Consider the following 14,921-nt stretch of genomic DNA (forward strand, 5'->3'; position numbering starts at 1 on the left):
GCAGCAAACAAAATACAACTTCCACTTACATGGCACCATGGAGGCCTTGAAAACAAAGCGTCAGATCCTCAGCTGACATAAATCAAGGTAGCTCCGCTGAAGACAATGGACCATCAACGGTTTACATTAGTTGAGGATCTGCCCCTTCGTCAGTAGCTTTCTTCACTTCTCTACATTTTCCATCTTCAATAACCAAACACCAGCTTTTGCCTGGGTCATTGCTCCGGTGGCAGGGACGTCCCTGACACACACTCCATGGGGGTCTGTTAGTGACCTATGGTGCCCTGCCTACGTAAAACTTGTGTTAGCTCCCTATCTCTACATCACCAACTACAGGACCTTCTCTTCAGATCTCCTCTCCTAAAGGTTTCCTGTTCGCTTTAGCCAGCAAGCCGCTACTTAGCTCTTTCACTACTGTCCAACTCTCTCTTCAATTAATCTAGTCTACTACATACTTAGTTTACTACTTACATCTTCAGCACACCGTCTCTGCTTTCTTTTATTTCACTACTCACCATTTTGTTTTCCTCTCTTCCTAAGTCTAGCTCTCCCTAAGGCAGTGGTTTTCAAACTTTTTTCTGGCAACCCAGTTGAAGAAAACTGTGGAGGCCCACGACTCAACGGAGTTGGGAAGGAAGAGTTTGGGGTGAGCTCAGGGCTGGGGCAGAGGGTTGGCGTGCAGGGGTGAGGACTGTGGGATGGGGCTGGGAATAAGGGATTCAAGGCGAGAGGGAGCTCTGGGTAGAGGATTGGGGTGCAGGAGGTAGTCAGGGCTCTGGGCTGGGGATGCAGGCTCTGGGATGAGGCCGAGGATGAGGGGTTTGGAGTGCAGGAGGGGGCTCCAGGTTTGGGGGGCACTCAGGACTACAGCAGGGGTTTGGGGTGTAGGAGGAGGGTCAGGGATCTGGGCTGTGGGTGCAGGGATGAGGAGTTTGGGGTGCAGGAAGGGGCTCTAGGTTTGGGGGGGCAGGGCTGGAGCAGGGGATTGCGACACAGGATTGCAGCACCAGCTTACCATGGCCGGATCCCTATCAGTAGTGCAGCGAGGTGCTAAGGCAGGCTTCCTGCCTGTCCTGGCACCCTCGACCACACTGCACCCCGGAAGCGGCCAGCAGCAGGTCTGGTTCCTAGGCGGCAAGCGTCTCTGTGTGGCTCTCGCCCGCAGCCACCATTTCCCCCCCCCCCCAGCTCCCATTGGCCAGTTTCTGGCCAATGGGAGTGCGGAGTTGGTGCTCGGAGCAGCACGCTAAGCCCTGTGGGCCCCCCACCTCGGAGCTGGACCTGCTGCCGGCCACTTCCGAGGCGCAGCGGGGTGTCGGAACAGGGACTAGCCTGCCTTAGCTGGGCAGCACCGTTGTTGGGACTTAACAGCCCAGTTGGCGGTGCTGACCAGAGCCATCGCGACCCTGTGCCTTACATTCCACCACCCACTTTGAAAGCCATTGCCCTAAAGTACTTTTTATGGCACACTACAGGAAGAACATAGGTTGCACTGCACTGTATTCTCAGAGCAGCCATTTGCTAATGTTAGACGCACAACCAGGATATCAGGGAAAGTTATGCATAGTAGACCGAAAAAACCGCAGAGATCTAATGGAAAGCTTTATATCTGCCAAGACCTGAGTTAAGGGTTCTAGATTTCCCCTAAAACTGCGGCTGACATAAACCAGCCACACTAGAATATAGAAATAAGCCACACATTGACGTGCGAGTTATAGCTTTTTTTTCTTGGTCTTCCTACAAGGTTATTCTGACTTTTTTAGGCTAAACTATTGATATTTTAAAAAAGAAGAGAACATATTGACAATTAAAAACAGCTTTTACACAAGCACAATGTTTTTCTCTTTTAAAAAATATACATATCTGTACTACCATCAGAATAACTTGTGCAGATTGACATGATATGATTGAGTATAATGGCTCCAAGGAGTCATTATGGTCGATCAGTAAATAATACACTTTTTAAAATTGTCTAACTACATATTTACACTTGTCAACTTTCATACACTTCACTGACAGAACTGAAAAGAAATACTGTAAAAAAAAAACGCTTAAGAACATTAAACCACAAAAACATTACACAGAAGTAATGTTAAGGTTCGACTTAGACCCACAAAAACATGGAAATTCCAGGTTAAGGCCAAATCTCTACAAATGACAGTCTTTAACTCACTGAATAGTGCCTGAGTCCTTGTTGAAGTCTCCGAAAAGTGAGTAACTAAGCGATAAGGTACATAAGCCCATGTGTTATGATGGCTGAAGACACTTCAGGTGTGCACTGAGCAACAGTGTGGAGAAGTGTTTCCAGTGCATTAAAGATCAACAGTCACATTGCCTGACATTACAATTATTCAACAGGAAAGGGTTGGTTTTTTTTAAAGTCACAACTGAGGCTTTCCTGCATTTACATTCCCAACTAACTCAGAGGGAATTAGTCTTCAATCATTCCTTACTCAGGAAAAAAAAAAAAAGAATCCCTATTGATTTCATTGGGAATTTTGCTGGTATAAAATACAGAGGAAAGACCTAAGGATTTGATCTTAAACAGGACAGTTGTAAATTATTTAAAGTAAGCCTGGAGGAAAATCTTCCCTAGCCCAAAGAGTAATTCCACATGGAAACAAATAGAAGGGCAACATGTTTTTTTTAAAGGGAAAATAATCAGGTTGCAGTTTCTTTCATTCATAAAATTTTGTTGTTTTCTCCTCTTCAGCTTTGGTCATTTTTTTTCCTCAGGACAGCAGCAGTTGCATTATTGGTTTTGTCAGCGCTTCAGTGGTAACAATAAAAAGCAAAGACCTCAGACATCATTTCTGACTGCAAGAGGGTCAGATCCTGTTGCCTGTCAAGTCAACTGGGCACTGACACTTTGATCATTCAGTTATGGGGCCATGCAAGTACCTGCCTAGATAGAAAAACATCTGCCACTAACTTCACCATGAAGAGAATCAGGTTCAACGTACATCATTCATACCAAAGGAAAGCAAAATGCTTCAGGGACTGCACTGTGTCCCTGAAGCATGTTATCAATAAAAGCTGAGGGGTATCTCAGTTGCAGTCTTCTCCAAGGAGTCTTCCCCTCATAAACAAGTGTAGGCAAAGATATATACATATCTTGATTTGAGAGCTCAATCCATGAAGATTTAGAACAACAGGGCTTGGAAGCAATACTGAAGGGACACATCCAAAAGGGCTGGCAGAATGCCCACAACCACTGGAAGTTACCACTTTTATGTTAAAAAAACTCCTCAGCTAGTTGATGGCTGCCCAACCATGCAGAACAGACCTTGTCCATAACTATTTACAATGGTTATTTTCCTGGCAAACAGTCCTCAGCTAAGTTTGTTCATGCACTGAAATCATGAAAAAAAACAACTACTCTTAAAAAGCTCTGCTGGAAAGGAATATTAATGGAGTATAAAGGCATTTCAGCTGCATACTGTCCCCCAAAGGGCTTTATCGGAGTGATGGTATAATGAATGTATCCCCGTACGAGTAACCTAAGTCTCATGTTTTCCTACTGAAGGAACCCTTCAGACTCCTTTCCAACTACGTGTAGCAGAGCTAGGATTAAGGGTCTTATCCTGCATTCCTTGAAGCCAAGAGCAAAACTTCCAGTAGCTTCTAGTATGAGAGTAGCCCATGACCAGCTCAGAGAACTTTCTCAAGTTTCTCACTGTGCCCCCAGGTCTGTGTATTGTAAGCAATGGTACGACTATGTCTACCAAACTGGGATGCCTTTCTACCATTGTGTGACTGACATATTAGGGTACAATCCAGACCAATGAGTAACTGCTTCACCCTGCCCTTTAACTTTGGGTGCCCTTTACAAGCCTTGCTGCTCAGAAACAGCCTCCAGCAGGCGAGTCACTCTCAGCTACGTCTGTGTGTGCGCTGCAGCCAGCCAGCCACATCTAGGCTCTTACCATCCTTAAAAAATTACCACAGGGTGACCCCCAACACACTCCTGGTCTCAGATTTCCCCCCCGAAACATATATCCTGTACTACCCAACCCTCTCCTGGAAAGTCTGTTATTTCTTTAAGGGAATAATATGCACCAGGGATTTGGAGCAATCAAATTTTTGAATTGCTCCACTCCAGCTCCGGGCATAAAACCTACTGGTCCACACTCCAGCTCTGGGCTCTGCTCCAAAACTGAGAAATGCACACAACTTGTTACCGTAAATGGAGTTACCCAGACACTTCAAGTTGCACACACTGGATTAGATAAAAACAATAAAACAAGTATATTAACTACAAAGAGATTTTAAGTGAGTACAAAAAATGAGGCACAAAAAAGTCAGAAGTGGTCACAAGAAAAATAAAAGAAAATGCTTTTTAGTGCCTAACTTGACAAACGATATTAGATTCAAAGCAAAGCTCTCCTACCACATGCTTACAGCAGTTTGACCAAACTCTTCAGGCCAGGACCCCTCCCCCAGAATCCAACAGTTGCTTCCTTTGTCTCTTCAGGTGCTATGAATGTGATGGGCAGGGAGTGTAAGAGGGATCCCTTGAGATGTTCGCTTCTCTTTTTTATAGTTACAGTCCTCCTCTTGAAAAACTTCCAGGAGACAAAAATCTATGTGGAAAGATGTTCCTTACTGGTTTTTTCTACCAGTTTGAAGTTCCTTTGTCTTCCCTTCCTGCTTGATTCTGTTTACTGCTTAAATGCAAGTCAAGCAGAGCATACATTCCTTTATTTAAATCAGACCTGTTCACCAACTTCTGTTTTGGCAAGGCTGTGGGGTTTAGAATGTGTGTTAACAACTTTGTACAGGGGAATCTTAACTCCACACACAGTGTTCCCGCACATACTTTTACCAGGACAATACTGACTAGCAAATTATGAGTTTTCAACTGATACCTTACATAACATACTTTGTACAAAAGATTATTACAATAGTGTGTAAGGTGTGAAGACCAGGATAAATTCTGTTACACTGACCTCTGTCTCTTCTGACCTGACATGGTGGTTCTCTGTCATGTGAATGTCCTGGTGGGAGTAGTTATCCATCTCTTAAGGATACTTGAATTAATATAGGCTACATAGGAGAATTTTTGTCTCTTTAGAATGGAAGGTTTTCCAGTTGACACTGATTTTTTCCTAAAATATGTCTGCATATTTGTAAGACTCAACTTACTGGCTGCAAACTTGGATTTTCTTGATAAATAAAGGCCGGCAGTCATGGTGGAAGTCTATTTTGATGCCCTCTCCCAGTTTAGTTTTCCTGAGATTCACCACAGCTGCCATGGCTTATACTAAAAATGTCACTGGTCAAAAGGGAACTTGTAACAAATGCACATCAGAAGGGCTCATCCCTCCATCAACCAAAGGTATTTAATAAGGCTACTAAAGGCCTCTGCTTCTTGATCTTCCTAATACCGAGCAACCAAAGGGCTCACTAGACAGAAGTGCACTCAACTGAAAACGAAGAATGTTCTTGTCTCAAATGCTTAGCTGACTGATACGTCGAGGGAAAATCCTTTTCCTATTGGAGGTAGAATTCCTGGAGATAATATAAAATTTACAGCTTCTGGCAGTCTGGAAAGCACCAAGATTACACATTCCTCAGGGCACCCACATACAGTACTGTTCGACAAGTGCCAGAAGAAAGTCAACCTGAAGGTACAAGCACATTCTCAGGACTGAGAAAAGCAGGCTAGGTCCAGAGGCAAACAGCCTCAGGGAAGACAGATCCTTAAGAAGAGCCAGCTTCAGAGCCCAGCTGCCGTGTCAGCCTCTGGCCAACAGGCATCCAGTAACTGTGAACCTCCACCCCACTTCTAGCTACTAGAAGAGAGAAAGAGTTTTCCATTTTCTCTTCCATTTACAGTTTCCTGGCTGCTGTTGAAAGAGTAGGAGTCTGCACTTCCCTAACTTTCTCCCAGCCCCCTGACTGCTGGAAGAAGGTGGGAAGATGTTTCTGCTACATTATTCCTTCCACAGTCTCCATTTCCTTGGTCCCGCCCAGCTCCATGACAAGCACCAGTGTCCACCTCTTTTGCTGTTTATAGCTTTATCAGGCAGTAGCGTGAAGTGAGATCAATTTACAGCTGTCAATGCTGCTCACAGGCACTTCTATACAGCAAGAATGAAGCAAAGTCTTGTCAGTTTCATTCAGCCATCACCTGGCAAAGCTTGAGCAGCAGTAGAGCTACTGGAGCTGCTTGTTTGCAGACTCAGGAACACAGCATTTCTTTATATTTGGTAAATTTTCTTCACAGCCATAAAACGGCTAGAATTTCATTTTTTAAAAAGATACTTAAATCCTACTGAAACTGATGCCTCGGGCCCTCACACTAGCAAGAGAAAGCATTTCATTTGCTACTGTAGGATGGATTTTTCCAGCTCTGGTTTGAAACAATCAAAAATACTTGTCGTCTTTATGTCCTGTTCCCTACGTGCCATTTCAGATATGACAGTGCCAAAAGGAAGTAATAAAAGCTCATGGAAATAAATCAGACTAGGGTTTGTATATTTAACAAGCCTGATTTCTTTCTCTAGTGTCCTAAGCTACTCCCTGATATTTAGCATTAGGAGGACAGAGAATAAATATTAGCTCTCACCTGTGTGCCTCCATACCTTCGTGACTTCTGTGCTTGGGTGGGGACTACTCTTCATCAATCAGAACGCAGGCCTCTCTGAACCCTCCAGACTTCAGAGGCTTTCAATATCTTTGCATTTTAACCCAAGATTTCAAGGACTTCATGTATTGCATCCTTTAGCAGACAACACATTTTCTACGTTGACTAAAACGCCTTGTTACTTCCAACATATAATTTCAGTTATGAAATTAACACAGAAAACAAAAAACAACATTCTGGTTCTAATACATTATTGTTTTATTAAAAATTTGCCATATATAAGTTAATACAAAAGTTTATAATGGTACATGAGTTTTACTTTGCCAATTCCATTTTGGCCACGATTCAGCAAGGTACTTTGGCATATGCCTACCTTTAAACATTTGTAATCCCACTGATTTATGGAATTACTCATGTGCTTAAAATGTAAGTACATGCTTATGTAGCTTGCTGAACTGGGGTCTTTGCTAAGGGCCATGCAATTAAAACCCTACTCACCATTTACAATCTACTACCTTCACAGGCGGATATGTGCATAAAATAATTCCGTTAGCAGGCTCATAGGAAGAATGGAAAACATCTACATCAAAGCAGATTTATCTGGGAAACTGTTGTAAGAAAATAAATACAGGTCATAACAAAGTTAAGTCTCATTCTATTCCACTACCAAAAAATCTATATTAAGTTTTATAAATATAAAGCACTGAGATATACCATGAATTCAGCTAATAAGAAAGTTTACAATAGATCTTTCATTTTAAGCATGAAAAGATTTCTGTACTTAAAGGGCTCAAAATTCCCCTCTCTCAGGATGAGAAATGCCCCTTGATGCCCCATATCCTCCAGGACATAGCCACAGTGGAAATAATTTTCACAACTAATTTGTATATGAAGCAACACAGTTAACATTATCCAATGAATTTAGATCCACCTACACAGTATAAATATATCTAGATAAACTGTCACCTTCAGCAGAATTCATTAAAATAATGTTATATCTTCTTTGTTAAACGTAATTTTTTTAATTGAAATTTAATCTTACCATATTATTTGGCAGATTTTTAATTGACATTTGTACTAATGCATTGGTAAGCATTACAGCTTTGTCTGAGGAATTTAAAACTAAATTTGACATAGAGATTGGCTAGCCACTGCTGTGAGGTGCCTGCTGGGAGCACTTCATCATCCTCCGAGCCCCTCCTGCGGATCATAGGTGGGGGACAATTCTTTCTTACAGTCATGAATTACATTACTAATATTTCATTACCACCACGCAAATGTCATGTTAATTTCTGATCATCATCAAGTCAGACAATGGTTTCCACACTGGCAACTAGCCAATTAGCTCTGAAGAAAAATATTCAGGCAATTATATAACTTAAATTAGGTTAAGGACTCAAGAGAAAGCAAAATAAATGCTTGGAAAATACTTCGGAGATAAAATGTAAGTTGACACTGTCTTCGTGTGCTATAGTCGATGTTATACAATCTGATAGGCAGCTGCCAACATTCATAACTGTTTATTAAATCTAGCTTCTCTTTATGGTGGCATCTAAGATCTGTATTTTTACCAATATTAGGTTCATTGTGTTATGAAAAAGACCAAAATACTTAGGATCATCTACACCAGCTTATAAAACATATTATGTAGTATATTAAATTGTTAAAATTACTTTTTCTCCTCAAGTAGAAAAGTTTCATGGATAGAAAGTTGGTTTTGCTCAAAGTGTTTAAGCCACTCATGTTTCACAGTAGTAAGGGAGAAAGATAGCACCTTAGTCCTAGAAGCATGCGCTGTTAAGACCTAGCCCAATAGCTAACTGGTTGTCCCCTATACTCTGATGTGAAAAAAACAAGCTGAACTTCTGGCCTTGGGGCTGAATTCCAAACTCAGTTCCATTGGTCTATGCTAGTATAACGTCATTGACTTCAGTAAATTTACTCCCGATATATACACTAGTGTGAATATGACCAGAAACAGAGCTATCATCCCTTGCTTCCCTGCCATCAAAGAAGCACTGTAAAAATAAACCTCTACAGATAACTAAGAACCAGTTATGACAGACCCAAGTGATGTCCCATCTAGACTTCCTCTTTTGGAATAATGGCAGCTGTAATGTAGATTACAGCACCTCTTCCTACATTAGGGGTGGGGGGAGAGGAAGAGGTCTGCTCTGAATGCTCATAAAACACAATAACTCTCTAAAGGACACTAAGTAGCTGAAAAGAAAAGTAGCAGTTTTACAACTCTCCAGTTAGCTTGGGGTTCAGACCACTGAACTGCACTGGATGAAGCTGTGCGAAATCTTGCTGAAAATCCTGACTTTAAGCACCAAACCATTATTTTGATTTGTTCCGTTCTTAAGTCAATTTATTGGGCAAGCATGGTTATCTACAATTTAAAAAACATATACAGCACCAATTTCTTGACTTTAAACATTCGTAAAGATGAGCAATTTGTTTAAACCTTTACCATCTCTTTTGGTTTCATTTTCTTACGCGTTGCAATGAGGCAATTCACTGTTCTGGCTGCTTGCCCCAGATGATCTTTGCGTGCCATAAAATAGTACGCAAGTAGATACTATGCTTTAAAAAAAGAACTCTTCTCTTCCAAAGGCTCTAAATATTCAGTCAACACAATTAGCAGGAATCACATTTTGTTACTCAATAAGCTGGAAAGTTCTAAAATCTCCTGGGTGTGAATGAATTCCTGACATCACCACAAAGACTCAACGGGGGGGAAAACCAGCAATAATATTTAAAGGTGGATCTTACTGCAACAGGGCAAAGGACTGCTCCTCATAGCTGTCCGCTAGCAGCTGATGAACAGGAAGATGGAAAAAGCAAGTCACCCTAACACCAGCCCCACCACAGTACACTGCCAGGCAACTTTCCACCCTGAGCTAGAATTCTGGGAAAAGCATTAACAACACATTGATGTAATGATGCAACTAGAAGCTAGAAAAAAAGATAAGGGTTAAAATAAGTGTGTCAGCACCATTTCTGGCAAACTGTTCCTTGCCGATGGCTGCTCAGAAATGCCTGGTTCATTTTATGTTATTATTTTGCAGATTTTATTTTTAAAACTGTTTAGGGAGCTGATTCTGTTCAGAGACCTTAAGGCTATTTATTGTGTGACACAAAATTTTAAAGGAGGACTAAAAGCAGCCAGATTTAAAAAAGATACATGGACATGCCTCTTTTTGTTCAGTCCAGTGTTTGGAGAGAATTAATCATCCTGAATTTAATACTGAAGCTACTGAGAGAACTGGTCTCTAGACCACTTCTTCTCTACTCTGGATACTAGTTAACCACAGGTTTTCACTTTCATAATTCAACCTATCCTCTCAAGAATACATTTTAAAGTCTCCCAGTTTTCCTGGGTGTTATTGCTAAGAACAGACACAGAGTCCCATTACAGGTAATGCCACAGGGTTATCATAATAGCATATCCTATTGCATTTAGCCTGTGCAATGCTCAGAGAGGCCTAGATCTTTATTAAAAGTCTTTCACAGCAGGACTCAGACTCCACAAATTCTGTATTTATGGTTATTAGAGGAGATTTAAGTAAATACAGAAGGAGAGCTTTACTAAGGGAAAAAATATCTTCCACATAGCTATACAAGTTTTCTATCCCTGCTTTAATGGAAACTAAATTAATTAGCTAGCACCATCACTAAAATCAATAGACCAGTTTGCTATGGAGCACTGAGGATTTTTTTACCCAGCTAGGCATCAGTGGAGAAATCTGGAATTGCTCCCCATTTTAGGATCTCAGTCACATTAGCAAGGTTGGTAATTTATCTATGAAGAAACTGGTAGAACTCTCTCTCTCTCTCTCTCTCTCTCTCTCTCTCTCTCTCTCTCTCACACACACACACACACACACACTTTGAAATGCCATATGGGTTTATTCAACTGTTTACTACACCAGTCGGTAAAAATTGAGCAGTTATTATAATCTCTGCTAAATGACATGGTAATTATGCTACCTCTGGAAAAAAATAAAAACGCACAGAACCTTTAAAAAAAAATCACAATTCACTGATGTGTGAATTTCTGTGTTTTTATAATCTTTGAATTGAAATGGGTTTCCTAATACACAGAGGGATATTATTAAACATGTGCCAGAAACTCAAATTTATTTTCAAGAAACAATTTATATCCCCATCTTCAATGCAATTTAATTACTCATATTTCCTGCTTTTAAAAGCCTCCTTATTCATAATCCTTTAATTTTCTTGCAAATAAAAGGATTCCTGTTTTCCTGACTTTGTCCCCCTCCCACCCAGTTCATAAGTAAAAGGCAGGACATGGGATGGGAGTAAAGAGAAGAGGGACACGCCATGTGAGTGATCTCAGTTTGTCAGTGACTTTGGAACCCTGCTCTTCAGGCTGGTGGAGCTGTGGGGAAGAATTCAAAGTATTGGCTCCAATATTCTTTCTGCACCAACTGCCAGCCAATTCACAGAGTGGAACTGACAGCCCAGTCCCAAAAGGGGCCTAACCAGATTACTCCACAGCTACAAGTAAGGGGTCACAATGGGGACTGCATATGGACAATAACAGGGGCAAATGGCAACCTTACATTAACAGAGAAACAGGCACACCTCCAGCCTCACCCACTAGTTGACTCGGCTGTATCATGGACACCAGTGGAGAAACCAAGCTTGGCACCTAGTGTTTCACCTTGAACAAATGGAAAAACTTTGCACTACGGGATGCCAAACTAACAAGGCTGGTGTATGTGGTAAGACAGCTCTCATGCACCAGTGACACCATTTTGTCACTGGGATATAAGCGATGCAAAAAGGTGATAGCTAATTGTTTTCTGGTTATGGCTCCTTTGGAAGCAAAGCAATAACGATGCCATGGAAAAAGGCCTCTATGTAGCCATATTTAATTGTGATGTGCAGTGCCTGCAAAGCCATTCTTAGACCATGCCTGTCTATATCAAACATCTACAACATCTTGCATTTTCATGTAAGCTCTGGAGTTTTTTTTCTATTATTAAATCAGATTCTTATATAATATTATACAGCAGAAAACTAGTGACATACTTTTAAGCACAAACAATACTAAAAAACAAAAAGCATACCAAGTAACAAGCGGGGAAAAAAAAACAGCTACAGACTTGGGTTAGTTGACTCACCAGTTTTACTTGTGGGCATTACACATATTCACTCATGGCTCAGGGCAAATCTGGCAAGGGATCAAAACCCCTACCATGGGAAACATGTTTGGAAGCAGGAATCACTCAGAAAGTGGTTCTCAGGAGATTGACTGAAAGACAAAAAAACACGTTTTAAAACTTCACTTAGCTAGAACTAAGCCCAAGCCCACCACTTCCCAGAACTTGAAAACAAAGAGGAAAATATAAATGCTGGAGGTGGGGAAAAACCCCTACTGAAATATTCTTGCAATAAATCAAATGTTAGTGCCATATAAAGATTTTTTTTTTTTTGGCTATAAATAAAATTGAAACTTAAGGTAGGAAGGCAGCATTTTTAAAAGGTGCTATTATTTCAAGTATCTAATTTATAAGTTTATGTTCATTTTCAATACCAAAATTAGTCAACACCCTAGCAGATGCTGTTAAAAAAACAGTGCTGTTTCAGGACTTTAGGAGATTTTAACCTACTTCTGCATTATCAAAATGAAATAAGGTCATTGAGTTTGTCAGATGTTTATCCTCCCTTTGCTCATTTCATCCTGACAGAACCTTAAAAAAACAAAATCTCTCTTTAGCCATAATCTTTCTTCCAAGGAAAAACACATGAAAACCTGTTTGATACCAGGGTGGGGGAGGAGAGGAGGTAAAACTTGCACACGGGATACTTCAGCAGTTAAGAAAATACAAATTTGTTTTTTTTCCCCTGCTAATAGTAACATATTTAAATTTAAGCTTAGCTCTTAGTAAAATGACTGTTTAGTTAGTGTGTAGAGAAGAGTTACTTTGAAACCACTTTATATCTTCTTCATTAACAACGCATCTCATCCAGGCTGGGTAAAATCCTACTGTCCTGGAGTATGGTCCAAAGAGAAGCATTATCTGGGTCTCATGCATGTATTAACTGCTGTCCTGAATTAATCACATGCTTAAGTCCCATTGGCTTCAATGGGACTTAAGCACCCGCCTATATGCTATGTGGAAATAAGGTGTAAATTGTTAACAGTAAAGGTAGTTAATCTTCGCCACAACCTATGGTAAATTTGTTTCAGATTCTCCATCACTGGCAATTTTTAAAATCAAGGCTGGACTTTTTCTAAAAAAAGATCTGCTCTAGGAATTAATTTTGGGGACATTCTATGGCCTGTGTTATACAGGTCAGACTAGATGACCACAATGACCCCTTCTGGCCTTGGAATGCATCAATCTATTATTATTTTTCCTGAATCAGGGCCAGGGAAGTGAGAGTGTCAGCTTTACGGTCCAGATGAGTGACATCAGGCAGAGCAGAACTGATCTGCCAGCCAGAGGAAGGGGGTCTGAGGGACTGAATAGACTAGGGGGAGAGAATTCTACCTTATGTAACGCATCTAGTGCCTCACAGAGATATGCCCACCTGACATGGCTATCGTCATCCACTCCCACCTTTGAACCCTGCACTAGAGCTGTTTTGGCGGCTCACAGGCATTCCCTGGGCAGTACGGGATGTTGCTTGGGCAGCAGCATGACCCCAGCTTTCAAATATTCATGTGTTTAATTATTTTGGCAGGCTGCCAAATTTTTCCTCTCTCAAACTTGAAGAAGAGTTCTGTGTAAGCTTGAAAGCTTGTTTCTTTCGCCAGACATTGGTCCAATAAAAAAAAACAAAAAACAAAAACCATTACCTCAACCTCTTTGTCTCTCAAATATCTTGGGACCAACAAGGCTACAACTACACTCCAAACCAAGTTTTCCTGAGGCACATCTGAGAGAGTTTTTATATCAGCAATACCTGAATGGAAGATCATGGGACAAAGAAAAAAGTACTTCCCTAACTAAAGGGATTTCTCCTTTCCCTGCTGCAAAAAGTATTAAGGCTTCCATTTCTCATATAAAATGCATGGAAGCAGCAAACGTGTTACATTGTCCAGAAAGGCTCCTATTACTAGATTGCTCTGGATAACCACGAGTAGACCCTTAAGTTTGTTTGCAACTACTTACACTAAACATGACCTCAGTTTCAGAGACTCAGAAATACTCTGCATTACCTGCAGGCTAAAACTGATCTTAATCTTAGGTCAAGCTATATTTTTTATATACATTTTCAAGGTTTCTTAAGGAAGTATTTCCGAAACACATAGGAAAGTTAGGTTTATTACTGAAGTATCAGAGGGGTAGCCATGTTAGTCTGGATCTGTAAAAGCAGCAAAGAATCCTGTGGCACCTTATAGACTAACAGATGTTTTGGAGCATGAGCTTTCGTGGGTGAATACCCACTTCGTCAGATGCATGTAGTGGAAATTTCCAGGGGCAGGTATATATATGCAGGCAAGCTAGAGATAATGAGGTAGTTCAATCAGGGAGAATGAGGCCCTGTTCTAGCAGTTGAGGTGTGAAAACCAAGGGAGGAGAAACTGGTTTTGTAATTGGCAAGCCATTCACAGTCTTTGTTTAATCCTGAGCTGATGGTGTCAAATTTGCAGATGAACTGAAGCTCAGCAGTTTCTCTTTGAAGTCTGGTCCTGAAGTTATTTTGCTGCAGGATGGCCACCTTAAGGTCTGCTACAGAGTGGGCAGGGAGGTTGAAGTGTTCTCCTACCTCATTATCTCTAGCTTGCCTGCATATATATACCTGCCCTTGGAAATTTCCACTACATGCATCTCACGAAGTGGGTATTCACCCACGAAAGCTCATGCTCCAAAACATCTGTTAGTCTATAAGGTGCCACATGATTCTTTGCTGCTTTTACAGGTTGATTACTGAGCCTGTTGGATACACTGACAGGTCTGTAGTTGAGCTGAGCTTACATGCGCTGCGTTGGTGCAGGATCTCTCAGGCTCCTGTTACTGTAATAGCTGAGCACCTCACAGCGTTCAGTGTGTTTTATCCCCCCCCCCCCCCCAACACCTCTGAAGCAGGAAAGTGCTATTATCCCCATTATACAGACAGGGAACCAAGACAGAGTTCTCTAAGTAACCTGCCCAATGTCACAAGAAGCCTAGAGTGGATCAGGGACTTGAACTCATATCTCCCAAGTTCTAGGCTAGTGCCCTAACCACCAGATCATCACTCTACTTTAGAGCCCACGTCTAGAGACAGAATCCAAGGTGGCAAATATGAGACACCTAAGACCTGAGACCTGACAGTGGCTGGTTTCATAATGCTGTTTTTTATTTCCCTT

The 14,921-nt window shown here is 41.3% G+C and overlaps 1 protein-coding gene across 11 annotated transcripts in view; it reads right to left on the reverse strand.

The window, feature by feature from the left end:
* FOXP1 (forkhead box P1) overlaps nucleotides 1-14,921 on the reverse strand; it is a 512,173-nt gene that overhangs the window by 432,778 nt on the left and 64,474 nt on the right. For 10 of the 11 annotated variants that reach the window (XM_050957376.1, XM_050957388.1, XM_050957385.1 and 7 more), the window contains one exon: nucleotides 11,743-11,873. The gene's annotated coding sequence lies outside the window, so the exon portion shown is untranslated. Of the gene's footprint in view, nucleotides 1-11,742; nucleotides 11,874-13,156; nucleotides 13,176-14,921 lie in introns of those variants that run through there. The other variant, XM_050957379.1, reaches the window with a different exon arrangement.

This window comes from Gopherus flavomarginatus, chromosome 6 (genome assembly GCF_025201925.1).
Source record: "Gopherus flavomarginatus isolate rGopFla2 chromosome 6, rGopFla2.mat.asm, whole genome shotgun sequence".
NCBI lineage: Eukaryota > Metazoa > Chordata > Testudines > Testudinidae > Gopherus > Gopherus flavomarginatus.